This window comes from Camponotus vicinus, unplaced genomic scaffold (assembly GCF_025532165.1).
Source record: "Camponotus vicinus isolate PSW18456_S1 unplaced genomic scaffold, iyCamVici1.0 SCAF_11, whole genome shotgun sequence".
NCBI lineage: Eukaryota > Metazoa > Arthropoda > Insecta > Hymenoptera > Formicidae > Camponotus > Camponotus vicinus.
Window position 1 is genome coordinate 3,283,777 of NW_028141947.1, and position 15,376 is coordinate 3,299,152.

General features: G+C 37.4%; 1 long non-coding RNA gene across 1 annotated transcript in view; it reads right to left on the reverse strand.

Annotated features, from left to right (window-relative positions):
* Positions 1–663: 663 nt before the first annotated feature.
* LOC145961764 (uncharacterized) overlaps positions 664–15,376 on the reverse strand; it is an 86,367-nt gene continuing 71,654 nt past the window's right edge. Inside the window, exons 3-7 of the long non-coding RNA XR_014435699.1 lie at positions 3,891–3,970; positions 3,636–3,785; positions 3,312–3,511; positions 3,161–3,236; positions 664–3,037 (exon numbers count right to left, since the gene is read on the reverse strand). This is a non-coding gene — a long non-coding RNA (uncharacterized LOC145961764). The remainder of the gene's footprint in view (positions 3,038–3,160; positions 3,237–3,311; positions 3,512–3,635; positions 3,786–3,890; positions 3,971–15,376) is intronic.

The window sequence follows — 15,376 nt, forward strand, 5'->3', positions numbered from 1 at the left end:
ACCTTCTGACTAACGCGCTACATTCATCGCTGACGTAAATTTCCGGATGACCGATCGGAAAAGCGCCCGTCTTCAATACAAACAGGTATAAAGAGCATACGTCGATGTAGCGTATTTTCTCCGTATCTATGACTTCGTATTGAGTTGCGATATTTCCCGTACGTCCACCGAAAAACGCGTCGCGAGGATCGAACGGTGGTGTTTCTACCATCGGATGGTTCGCGAGAAAATCATACATTACGCGATTGTCGCGCATTTCTTGGTCGAAGGCGCACTCCCACTTTTCCGACACTATGTATCCCCGCTGATGAAGGCGCCATGAAACTGCGAGAGTTCGTTCATATCGCGAATTTAATGTATCTCCGCGATCCTCCCCCGACGAAAGCGCTTTATCGCGATTTACAGGGAAACAAGTTGGACATCCGTACCAAAAGCAACCGTGAAATTGCAACACGTGACGCTGCGTCCTTCCCGCAACAGACGTTTCGAAGTAACCATCGACGAGCGTACCCTCGATCGTGCGATATTCCCGCGCACGCCCCGCATGATTTATACGACGGTCGAGTTCGCGCTCCATCCATATCAGCCATTGTAAGGCTTTACGCGAATGATTGCTCGCGCATCTGTATCTCCCCGTAGGAATAATGCCTATCGTATCGGCTTGCAAAACGTTTTTCCGGAAAACCGTCATGCAGGTCGAAGCAATAGTTGTACATTCCTCGAACGGGCATACATTTCCGCGAACTAGGAAAATTTTCTAAACGCTACGCACGCTCGTTGAAGAATATCAACATCGTTACGGCAATAACGCACTATCTCGCGTTGGAAATTGAACACGGTATTTTTTTCCCTCATTTTCGATATGCCATGTGAGAAAGCGTTCGCGCTCTTGCAATTTCATGCTATCCGGAGAATAATATCGTACATCAGGTAACGGTCCGACGTACGTTTGATTTTCGATAGTATTAAATAAATGCGGAAAAATGCCATTATCCTCAGTGTCTTTTAGCCCGAAAGCCTTAGGTAATTCGAATAAGCGCATCGGCATATAATTAACGCTATCGATGAATTTTTTTTGTCCCACGGTTAAAAGAATAATTTTGGTGCCGTTTAAAATTACTTTTGGTTCAATATCTCTGCAATTTTCCACGATATATTTCAACATAAATTGCGCGTCGAACGCTTTCGCATTATGCGCTATACAAATTATGTGTTTAAAATATTTTACCGGACGCGTAACGAAATCTACAAACTGTTTAACCGGATCGCGTTGAAATACGAACTCTCGCACTCCGCACCAACGACACTACACGGAAATGTTATTTTCCCCCGCGCATGCTTCGCAAATCTGTTGCGCGATGCATAGCGTCGGAATATGTTTATTTATATTTCCCGTTCCTTCGACCCGTCTCGTCCTGTCGCGTTTCGAAATCGTAAAATACGAAAGCCACACGTCCCTTTCCGCGTTCATATGCACGTTCGTTCTTTTCCGCGTTATCACATATGTTCCGTGCTTCTTCTTCTTCTCTCGTGCTAGATATATCTACCTCATCCGGTACCATCGCTGATGAAGATGGCCCGGCAGAGGAAATATCGACACGTTAATGAAGAGGTTGCATATAACACATATGATTGCGCGGTTGTTGTGAACGGCATAATTTGCAATAAGAAACGCCGCATTCGTATTTTAAATTCGATTTAACGATACGACTGCAACTGTTGCAAAATCGCACGATGCTACAAACATTAGCGCGTGTTCTACCGTCGTACGATATGTCGCTACGATGACGCTGGAAATACCCTGCACCGTAAAATAACCGATTGCACGCGTCGCATTTTATTTCGGCGTAAGTGGAATCGCACGGCGGTACGGATAAACATCGCGGGCATTTATTTAAACACCGACTATTAGGCCTATCATTTCGAAAGCCTACATTACACGCTACACAATAATCGCGAGTACCAACGGCGGCTTTTAAATTTAAAATAGGATTATAATGTTGCGAATCCTCGCAATACGCGATATTTAATCGTCGCGAGGACTCGCGTCCGAGAGAAGTGAGTATTTCGGTTCCGTCATACAACGGTTTTTCGCCGCGACCGAAAGTATTAAAATTATACACAACAATCGCGATATTGTCGGCGGCGAAATAACGTTGGAAACGTTCGATTTCGCGAATTTCACAACCCTCTTCCGGTATTACATCGGCATTTCTCGTTAATTGCAATGCACATTCGCGTTGTAACGAAGAATGCGGATATCTTATCGCGTTCCATTTCTCATGCAGCTCGCCTGTACGGATATTACCGCGCTCGCTATAAGTTTGAGCTACTACGAGGGCGCCAGGGAAGCACAGGTTATCCAAATGATTAATTTCGACTATCAAACGTTTCGCGACAACGCGTGTTAACGCGACGCGACCGCGACCTGAAGGCATCGAGATATTATAAACCCGTATGATAAATTGGTCAGCGATATCGAGACCACCGGCGCTCTGTGCTAACGAACTCACGAGTCTCCAAATATCTAGCTTCATAACTCAAATCACGCGCCGGACGAAAATATATACCCGCAGAACCATGCGATAAATTCGGCAAATCAAACGATATTCCTACGTAAACGGTTCGCATGAATTTAACGCATACGTATGAATTTCGCGAAACGCGTTTTCTAACGAGTGATATATGTCGACGCCTTCAGTCAACGGTCGTATCGCGAAACTCGCTTCTCTACCGATTACTCGGAATCTTCCAAATTGTCGCGCATTTTCCGATATTAAATTTACAAAGTTAAAATTATTATTTCCGACCTGTTGCTGAAGTTGTTGCTGTTGTTGTTGTTGTTGTTGCTGCTGGTACTCATGCTCCTCCTCCTCCACGTCCTCTTCACCCTCCTTAGTCTCGGATGAAATATTTTCCGAGCGGGGTAACTCAGCTACCTCCCCCTCAGTCTCCTCCTCCTCCTCTTTTTCTTTTTCCTCATTGCTGCGGGAGAGCGTTGAATTTTGTTCGCCGTCAACACCACCTCCGTATTGCACTGTTAAAAATAAAAAACCGTATAAATTATAAAATACTATTTTTATTATTTTTATTATTTTAATATTTTTATACTCGAATGTAATCCGTACTTTGAATGTTATAATACAACGAAATAACTCACCTTTTTAGAAATATTCGTTGTTTTTTATTCCGTTACTAATATTCTGGGGAATAGCTAATCCCCCAGCGATGAGTTTCTAAAAAGAAATTAAGAATTTGTTGGATTAAATTCGAGCATAAAAATATACCAAAAAATAAATTAATAATGTTACCTTCTCTGGAGGGAGCGTATACATTTTCGTCTTTTTCTTCATCCCTCTCTTCTTCCTCTCTCTCTGTCTCTTCTTTTTCTTCTTCCACTACTTCTTCACTTCTTCCTCTTCCTGCACTTCTTCTTCTTCTTCCCCGCTCTCCTCTGGCTCTTCTTCATTAATCACCACTCTCTCGCGCTCCTCCATCTCTCGCAGAAATTCTAATAATATTTGAATATTTGAATATTTAATATTATAGAAACAAAATTTAAAAAATGTTTTAAAAGTACTTTTATATTCGGATTTTTGTTTTAGTATATTATATATTTTACATCATCATCTTACCTGGCGAGAATACTTCGCTATCGGGGCTGCTGACTGCGTATGTGATGTCGGCAGCGTCATCGTCCATGTTTTCCTCGCCGTCGTCGTCGTCGTCATCGTCAAGAACGACGACGGGAATCGCCGGATTTTTCTCGAGTAATCGCGGTCTTCCTGAAATGTAGAATATTTTTTATTAGTATTAATTATTATTTTTATTACTACCGAACAATCTATCCGAGAAAAATTAGCACGCGTTTTTATTACGTGCAAACTTACGTGAAGGACATCGGGTTCTTCCTTAGCGCGGCGTCTACGCGAAGGTCGCACCATCGCTGTTCTCGCGGGATTATTGTTTCCTGTGATTAATTAGTAATTAAATATTTAACTTTATAATCGCGATTTTTTGTATTTTTTCATCGAAAGTAAAAATAAATAAAATAAGTAAAATAATTACCCGTAAGTAAAATAATTAATTAGTTAAATTATTAATTTGAGTTCGGACACTTTGTTCGATTTCTTCATAATTTCCTTTAATTGTGAGTTTTATAATTTCACACTCTATGTACGATGAGGGAAGTTTTAATTCTATTTCGTTTATTATATAGTTAGCACATGTATTGACAGTATTAACGATATTAATTAATTGCGACAAATGTATATCTACGTATTTTATAATATTTTCCAAGCCGAGGAAAGTAACTTTCTGCATCACGATAGCGGTGTTATAAGTTTTTCGTTTCTTCAACGGAGGTTGTTCTTCCTTCTCGACATTAGTCGCGGAATATTCGGTGGTTTCCTTGTATGCCACTAGAATAGCCCTCGCGCCATAAGCGCTGGTAAAATTGATGGTGATATTGTTAATAATAATCGGATTTAATCCCCCCTTTCTTTTTTGATCCTCGTTCAAATACTGCCTCATATGATCCATGCAGACTTGAAATTGCTGCCACGTGTCGGAGTCGAGACAAATCCCATCGGCATTATTGCTCGTTAATTTAACAATTGGAACGAAGCAGTCTTCCTTCGTCGATTGCAATCCCATTTGTATCTTCTTAGTGAAGGATGAATTAAGTCCATATGTTGTTGATAGCAACAAATGTCGATTTTTTCCACCGTTGCCGATTTTATTGTCTCCATTTCCCGGCTCCTTAATATCGCAAACGTGCGCGGATTTCACAAAACTGGCTATTTCCGTCGTTCCAGCCATTGCTATTAACTTTCGAGTGCACTATGTAAAAAATACTCACAACAACGATAGCGTATTTGCGTAGAATTTTTCTTCTTCGCTCGAGGCTTAACTTCTGTTAACGACGGAATTCGAATGAATTTTGTCCTGAGGTTTGTCCTCGCGTTTATATTACTGCTTCTCCCCCCTCAAAAAAAAATCTAAGAAAGAGTGGGGTAAAAATAATATGCGCAGAAGTGAGCATAAATGCGTGTTCAAACAAAATATTTTACAATAATCAAAGAAAAAATACCGAGAAACTTCTATAAACGTTTCTAGAAACTTCTAAAAATTTTCTCTAAGCTATATCTCGGTGATTCACCACGGGAAAAATAAGAATATTTTCCATATCTTCCTAAATTATTTAGAAAGAGAATTGTTTTCTTAATCGCTATTGTAAATATATCGGGTCTATTTTAAAATGAAAACCATCGATGGTTATCTTAAGATTAGATTATTTTATTGGATGTCTCTAGTTTTTAACGTGCGTTTAGGCTTCTAAGAATCTCCAGATATTATTATTCCCTCAAAAAATCATTTTCCTAAAAAACAAAACCTAAACAAATAATTTTCATAAAAAAATATTAAAAAATAAAAGATCAAAACTAAATATGAAATCAATAATTACTATTAGCCAAGTACTTAAGAGCAATTTGTAAATTTGATATAATATTTGCCGTAAAATATCAATTTTATACAGTAGAAATATTATACATATGTTCTCCCTAAGAAATTAAAACGCATGTTATATTTATTCAGAGAAAATTGATTTTTAAAATATTTAATGAGAATTAGGATTCTTTTAATTCTCAAAACACTTTTTATATAATGTATATAATTTAAAAAAAAAGTTTTACGCAAGTTTTAAATCGCACAGTCTTTAAATCGAAGTAAGTTATGAAAACTTGGCGTGCCCGGATTGTTTACATTATAAACAAATATATCTCCAATAAAATGTAAAATATTAGACATTATGTAATTAAATATTTAATCTGTATTTGATTACGATCCGGGCACGCCAAGTTTTCATAACTTACTTCGATTTAAAGACTGTGCGATTTAAAACTTGCGCAAAACTTTTTTTTTAAATTATATACATTATATAAAAAGTGTTTTGAGAATTAAAAGAATCCTAATTCTCATTAAATATTTTAAAAATCAATTTTCTCTGAATAAATATAACATGCGTTTTAATTTCTTAGGGAGAACTTATGTATAATATTTCTACTGTATAAAATTGATATTTTACGGCAAATATTATATCAAATTTACAAATTGCTCTTAAGTACTTGGCTAATAGTAATTATTGATTTCATATTTAGTTCTTTTATTTTTTAATATTTTTTTATAAAAATTATTTGTTGAGGTTTTGTTTTTTAGGAAAATGATTTTTTGAGGGAAAATTACTGTAAAAAATTATTTTTAAGGAATTTTTTTATTAAAGATGCATACAAGGTAGAATATTTTTTATGTACTTGGCGTATTTTTTTTACCTTTGTAAGGTTTTTTTTAGAGGGATTTCACACCTTTTTGTAAAATTTAATACCCTTTCTGCAAATTATTTTTTGGGGGAAAATATTTACATATTATCTATAACTCTATAGTTATATAGTATATAATTATATATATATATATATATATATATATATATACATATGTGTGTGTGTATGTAGAAATTGACATATTTGACTGCGCAACCATAATTATAGTTACATAGACATTTATTACATTTGCCTGCGTAGACAAATATAGTTATGCAGAAATATTTCCTACATGTATAATGATAATTATATATATGTATATGCACTGATAAAAAATTATAGTTGAAATTATCATAATTTCACTATAATTTATAGTATCTTAAGGCGCCAAGCATATATAATAGTGCATTTTACTATAAAAAATATAGTTGATATAACATGAAAATATAGTTCGTAAAATCATAATATCCATTTCATGTAACCATATGGTTATGGTATACGTAGTGTTCCGAAATTCACTATCAGTACTGAAAATCTGTAATACATGTTACGTATATTACAGATTTTTAATATACGCAGCACCAAGACGTTTAAGTCTTTTTCCGTCTATAATTTCAAATAACCTGTTTAATATTCTGAATCCTAACAAGGAATCCAGATTATTAAATAAATTATTTTAAATTCAGTTTGTCTGAAATTAAACTGATAAACAGTGATATGTCAGAAAGAGGATGCTCACATGCATACAATTCGAGAACCTGCGTGTTAGTAGCATCCTCTTTCTCGCACTACTGCTAAGAGAAAAAAAATATACTTTAGATGTTACGTTTAACATTAGTCCTTTATATACATTTTATGCTAAATATTGAATACGAGAAAAGTTAAGAGTAGTGCGCCGTGTAACGGCAAGCGAAGAAACATGTGCCACATACAATCATTCCAAATAATAAGTTTTATGTTGTTAAATGTGCTATTCATCAGGTTCCACGTACTATTTAGACATAGCTGTAATTATAATTTTTTTCATTTATTACTACTATATTAATATCTAAACGAAAGATAATAATATAGTAATATTTACCATTATTAATGTTACAATGATTATATGAATAGTAAAATTATATGTATCATTCCTTTCTTTCATTTTTTACTTATATGATATTTGAAATTATTATAAATTATAGTAAAAAGTTTCATTGTTTCTCGGTACCATGCGTATATAGTTTATATTACCAGTATTATAGTAAAATTTACTATAAAAATGAGTATCCTAACTATAATTTTTTTACCATGCAATTATAGTCAATTTTATCATCGATTTTTTTATCAGTGTGTGTATGTGTATACACACACACACACACACACACACACACGCATATAGTGTGTGTGTAGAAATTTACATATTTGACTGTGCAACCATAATTATAGTTACATGGATATTTATTACATTTGCATGCGTAGACACAAATAGAGTTACGCAGAAATATTCCCTACATGTATAATTATATATATATATATATATATATATATATATATATATATATATATATATATATATATATATATATATATAAATAAATATCTATGTAACTATAATTATGGTTGCGCAGTCAACTATGTAAATTTCTACAAACACACTATATATATATGTGTGTGTGTGTGTGTGTGTGTGTGTGTGTGTATGCACACATACACATATATATATAATTATCATTATACATGTAGGGAATATTTCTGCGTAACTATATTTATCTACACAAGCAAATGTAATAAATGTCTATGTAACTATAATTATGGTCGCGCAATCAAATATGTAAATTTCTACACACATACACACACACACACACACATATATATATATATATAATTATAAATTACATAATTATATATATATATTCCACAAAATGATAATTGTTTATTCTCTTTATTAAGATTGATGTATAATATGTCAAAATATATTATGTCTAAACAGATAATGAAAAAAATTTTACAATATTTTTACTTTTTGATGAATTTTTCACAATCCACTTGATTGTTGTTAAGTGTCACATACACAAGTCTGTGTTTTTATTATATAATAAATGTACTTGGCGTCGCGACGCTACCGCAACGCTTGATAATTATAACCTTTAATATGTCACTTCTCTCCCTTGTTCCGTACTATAGTTTTATTTATTTACTTATTTATTTATTATTATTTTTATTTTTATCATTTTTATTTATTCATTGTTAATCTGTGTTTAATAACCTAACTGCTTAACGTGTTACTTCTCTTCCTTGTTATACACTATTCCGCACTATACATTAATAATTTCACACATATAACTTGTTAAAGCCTTTTACATACCGTATAACCGTATACGCACGATGTGAACGCCGCTTGAGGGACAAACTCGTAGCATACGTACGTGAGACTGAAGAAAATCCGGGAGAACATAAAATGTCACAATTTTGATATGCGATCATCATTTCTCGGGATTGATTGCACCGATTTTATTCAAACTGGTCGCAATCGAAAGCTTGTATCCACATTATATAATAAAAGTGCCGTTAGATTTTTGCTTAAGGTCTCAGTTTCTGAAATATCTTAATCGAAAGTTTATATGATGTGAAATTCCGGATAAGCTACTTGGTAGCGCCGCGTCGATCGAGAGCAGTGACTCTCAATGCTCGGATCCTGTTTTTTATGTACTTGGCGTTACGACGCTACCGCGTCGCTTGATATCACGGGGGATAGTGTTTGTCTGAGTCAGCTATCGGTTGATTCATAAAATACGAGTATGTACAGGTATTTTGTAATTTAGACGATACATCGATTTAAAATATATTTTCCAGAATTTAAGCATTTTATTTTTACTATAAGCGTATATGGAGAATCAATTATGAGCTCATTAGCGTTGGTGCTCGCGAAAGTCGCCGATGCGAGCCTACCCTCGCGTGAATACCCTTACTCGCGGTCGCGCGCCGTGTATCGGCTAATCGGCGGTGCTTTCCGCTCGCACGCGTAACAGAGAACGCTAGCTCGAACACGCGGCCGGCGCGGATGGGGCCTCCAGTGAATAAGCTTATTTTCTTCTTACATTCCCGCAAATAATATTCGAGGAGCATGCACATTTTTTACTTAGGTTATTATTGTTAAATATCATCGTTTACTTTTTTATTTATGAGATTGTTCCCAAACATGAAATCGATTATTTTATGTAATGGACGTGCGCTGGAAACATCCTTGGACGTCGATCGTCTGCGGTCCTACGGGATGCGGGAAAACAATTTTCGTGAAAACATTTCTTCGACATTTATCCCGCATGTCCGATGTCCGATTCGAGAGAATTTTATTTTATTACGCCGAGTGGCAAGATGCGTATCAGTGCTTACATTGCGACACGGGCGAGAGAGAAGAAAAGTGAGAGCAAATATAGTGATAATGCTTTAGTAAAAACGAGGAAAAATATAATCAAATTTCACGAAGGGTTACCGCGCCCGGAAGATTATTCTAACGATCCGCTTTCTCCGAAATTGGTGATAATCGATGATCTTATGAGGGAATCATCTTCGTGCAACGCTATCGTGGATCTATTTACCAAAGGAAGTCATCATAAGAATCTCAGCGTTTTACTCATTTCGCAAAATCTTTTCCATCAGGGGCGTGGGCAGCGCGACATATCTCTCAACGCGAATTATATAGTAGTTTTCAAAAATCCGCGCGATCGCGCGCAAATTCGTCATTTAGCACGTCAGGTATATCCCGACGATCCAAAATTTATGGAAGAAGACCTCCTGTATACGAACTAAGTGATTTACAGGGCGAGGTTATAGACGGGATTTTTTACGAGCAAGAATTAACACATGTTATTAAAGACTTGCGAGAGGGAGAATTTATCGTAGACCGTGTGATAAAAACCAAGAGACGAGGTAACAATAAACAATTACTAGTTAGTTGGCGGTATCCTTCTAAATTCGATTCTTGGATACCAGCCTCGAGTTTAATATCAAAATGAGAGGGGAAGAATTTTACATAATCCTCCCGAGCAATTGTAGCATGCGATATTTTCCGGAAAATAAAACAACGTGTTTCACCACTGAATTACCTCAACGTAAAGTATAGACTTAAGTGGTCGTTGGGAAGTAGCGCTCACGGAGATCCAGTTTCCGTGTAGCTTTTTACATATACGCCCTGGAGAAGGTACATTACAATTCCTCAATGTTAGAAGGAAGAACGAAGAGATAATTCCTGTAGACGATGCCGAAGTACCGCCAAGCATTTCATTTTATTCAAGTATACACGATATTATAGAAACTATATGAATTACGCGTCCAAATTGGTAAACTCGCATATCGTTTGGGAATTAAAAGTCGGAGGTAGAGTTGTTATGAAACTTTCTTGTGTAGAAGAGAAATGCGATATGGTCCATTACGTATATTTTTCCGACAAACTTTGTCGAATACTCGGTTTTGATATAGACGATAAAAAACGTTCACACTTATTTTTCCCGTCATTTTTTTTTGCACTCGAGAATGATATCAAGTATATAATGGCCGACAAACCGGCTAGCTTGATGCGAGGCATTCCCGACAAACTTTTCGTCTACTGTGACATTTGCGAGCCTTATATCACGGGTGATGTACAATCGCCCCTTCTTCGAATAGTCGCGCACAATGCTCGAAATAATTATTCGTTTGCATCTACCCAGATAAGCCATTTTTCGCCTGCGCAATACATCGCTTTGCGTCAAACATGTTTCCGAACAATCGAAATAGATATAAGAGATCAACTGGGGAGAGGTATACCATTCGAATTCGGAACGTTGACTGTGACTTTCCACTTTAGATGTATCGATTAGATATTATAAAATACGCGGAATCTGAGAAAGAGAAAAAGTGCATTTGACCGTTCATCATTATTATTATTAATGGACTATTACTCGGTATATTGTGACGAATTACAGAACGAAGGCGGTCGCGGCGGCGGAATTCCGCGAATTTTCGTCGGATCGCCCTATCAACGCGGTCACGGAATCGGTAGTTTTCTTGGGGGATTATTACCATATTTAGGTAAAGCCGTACGATCTGTGGGGAAAAAAGCTTTACGAGCCGGTGTTAATGTAATCGAAGACGTCGAAAACAATACGCCATTTAAGATAGCGGTCAAACACCGTTTTGGAGAATCGCGAGACAAACTCGAGAAAAAAGCCAAAGAAAAAATAAGTAGTCTAATGAAGGGCTCGGGATATAAGTCTGATGCGAAAATGCATGTAGCTCAGTTCCCTTTTGTCGGGCTTGATAATCACATCGCACGATCCGCAATAACATCGGCTCGTAAGCGACGACGGACGAGTAAGAAAATCAAAGCGGCTTGGAAAAAAAGAACGAGTACAAAAGCACAGAGAAATAAAAAGAAGAAGAAAAGTCGTACGGTTGTGAAAAAAAGACTTAAGACGTCTGCGAAACGACGTAAAATCGGTAAAAAACGTACCGTATCCGATATATTTTCTTAAGCGGTTATATTCAAAGCATTCTAATTTAACGACGGTGGTGACCGACGGACGACAGCGAGCAAATTGCGATAAAGACATGTCATTTCTTCACACGCATTCGAGCGAGTGTTTAAAGAGCGAACTCGATCTCTTCTCTCTACCACCTGCGCAAACTAGCATCGAAAGTTCGCAATGGATTCATTACAAACCCGTGACCTTTCTCTCTCGGGCGACTCACCGATAGAATTCGTCATCTCCGGATATGGAGAAGAATATTTGGATATCACGCACACCATGCTGAGTCTTCGTCTACGTGTAGAAACAAACGCCGATTCCGCGAGACAGGCTTAAGGAACAAGCGCCGAAAGAATATCCGTAGGACCTGTAAATCATTTGCTTCATTCTATCTTCAATCAAATCGACGTGTATTTTAATCAAAAGCTCGTGTCATCTCCAAACAACGCTTACGCGTACCGAGCGTACGTAGAGGCGTTGTTAAATTATTCTTCACCCGCAAAAACTTCGCATCTAACTTTCTGTTTATGGGACATGGATGCACCTGGAAACATGGACGATTTGTTGGAATCAAATCCCGGCAATCCCGCTCTCGCGAGACGCGCTCGTTACATTTCCGGAGGGAAGGCGTTAGATCTCGTAGGACATCTCCATTGCGACGTTTTTAATCAAGACAAATTTTTAATTAACAAAAGATTCGTTCTGTCTCATGGAAAGTAGCGGAACATCGAAAATTCACATTCTCGATGCTACCTTGCTCGTTAGAAGGGCGAAAATAAGCTCGGGTTTGTTACTCGCGTATGCTAGAATGATGAGTAAAGTTACAGCCAAGTATCCGCTCACGAGAGTCGAGGTTAAAACATTCACGATTCATAGCAGTGCTATGGGTGAATCGTTAGATAATGTAATATTAGGTCAATTACCGAAGCGAGTAATAGTCGGTTTCGTTAGTAATAAAGCGTTTAACGGTGACAAAAAATTAAATCCGTTTAATTTCAAAAACTACGGAATAAATTTCTTCTCGCTGTACGTCGATGGCACGCAAATTCCCAGTAGACCTTTGCAACCAGCTTTCTCCGTGGAGGAACCGCTTTACATCGAAGCTTATCAAACTCTTTTCTCAAGAACAGGTATTCATTTTCTGAACGAAGGAAATTCTATAAGCAGAGACGATTATTTCAAAGGATATACTTTATTCGCATTTGATCTTACTCCCGATCTATCCGCTAATTGCGCTGGACATTGGAATCTCGTCAAACATGGTAGTTTACTATTAGAAGTGCGATTCGTAAAGGCACTTTCTGAGACGGTTAATTGTATTAATTATGCCGAATTCGATAATGTCATAGAAATCGACTCGTCTCGTCAGGTCATCGTCGATTTTTCGGGGTAAATTTTTTATAGACGCTTAAAATTGTCACCCCTCTACTTTGCTCAAAACGCCAACATCATTGCGCAACGTTTCGAAAAATATTCAGTTTCGTTGGAGACACGCTCGGCGTCGTCGTTTCGTATAGAGTCTCGCGTCGAATCACATAAGTTTTTCGTAAGATGGATATAATCGTCGATATTCAGGGTTTCCGCGATGCGGAAAAAAAGTTTATCCCTAAGGAGGTTGCTGTTGTAGCGATTGACGCTCCAATCGTCAATCATTGGATTATGATACCGCCGCATTCGCTTGCCTAATTATCCGAAAAAATAAGGCAAGAAAACAACTGGCTCATGCGAAATCATTACGGCATTGAATGGTTCGATGGCGAAACTAATCCGAAATATTTTACTTCGCAACTGCGGCAAATTACAAGATGCGTGCGTCACATTTATGTTAGAGGAAACGAAAAAGCGAGTTATTTGATGAATCTACTTTCTAAAAATATATATAATTTGGAAGGCATCTCACCGGCATTTAAAAATCTGACGGTAGAAGAAGAGTGCGGACATCACGGATTTCGAAAATTCGGAATCTTTCATTGCGTAACGCTTACAAATTAATAAGCTGGATAGTTGCGCAAAATAATTTCAACAACGACGGAGGCAACATTACTCAAACGACTTGCAGTTCTCCCGAAATTTTGATAATAAGCTACGACGACGACGACGACGATGAAAATGAAAATATTAAAGCACAATCAAATAATAAAATAGAGAAGAGAAATCTACAAAAAATCGAACGTACGGCTATTAACCGCTCCACGCAAACAGATATTGAAAATCCGTTAGCTGTACAAGCCGAAAACAAGCCACCAAAAGAAATTATTCAAATAATACCGCTTGTTCGCTCGTCTTCGCTGCAAATAAATGGACTCTCGCGAATTTCCGCAATCATTGCGTCAGCTAGATGTCAAACATGTGGGAGTCTATCCTTTCGACAGATTGCCGATGATGTGGACGAGGTCGACGGCTATCGTCGCTAATACGGACAATCATAATCGCCCTGGAGAACACTGGATCGCTCTCTTCCTCGACGAACACGGTACAGGGACATACTTCGATAGCTACGGAATACCGCTCTTGTATCCCGGTTTTTTCCTTCGTCTCCGACGAAATGCCAACATTTATCGATGGAATACCGAACAAGTACAAGGACTTTTTTCTCAAACCAGCGGACACTACAGTTGTGTATTTTTATATTATATGTGCAGCGGTTACGATCTTGATGGATTTCTTAGTCTTTTTTCCAAAAATTGCGAATATAACGATCATTTAATCGTAGAATTATTTCATAAAATTTTTCTTCGCGAAAAGAAACATGAAAAATATAATGTTAATTAATAGCGTGTTTAATTGTAAGAAGATATGAAAATATTTTTGCAAAGTGCTACGAATTGTTTGCAGGTACATTAATAAATGTGAAAATTTTTTATCTTAATTCGTGTTTAATACTTTTAGCTTTTCCTTTCTTCCTTTATAACACCCCACCTCGCGTTCGATCATCAGCCTGCTTATCTTTAATTTTCCATTATCAGAATCCACTGAAGCGCGAGAGAGTGTAGTCTCATTATAATTGTTGTCTCGTGCTGAGACTTTGTCTTTTCCGATAAAGCGCGTCATGAACCGTTCGAGCGGGGGCTTGTTTCGATGTTCCATAGCGGGCCCGAGATGGAGTGGTGAGGTAAGGATTGTTTCGTCGAGACATATAGCGACTACTCTGAAAGTCGGTAGATGGTCGTTCTGCCAAGACGTAGCGACTAAGAGTTAGGTAACAGGAATTTGACTTGGAGCCCTATACCAGAGCTGGAGTGGGAGGAGAATTGCTTCTTCGAGTCTAGAACCGTGGAGGTAGAGAAATAAAAATTTGCTAAATCGGCGACATAACCGGAATCGGCCAAACGCAGCTCTGGGCCACTATGGTGCAAGCCAAAATCGAGACTTCCGGGAGGTGGGATATTGTTTCTTCAGATATTTAGCACCTAAACTAACTTCTCAATATCCTAGTCCACCAATCAGAACGCCACCCTCCACTTTACCTGGCCACGTCCACGGCGCCAGGAGCCGAGTGGTGGGGGTTTGTTTTGACGCACCATATATAGGCCCATATTTACTTATATGTAAGAATAAGTATAGAGG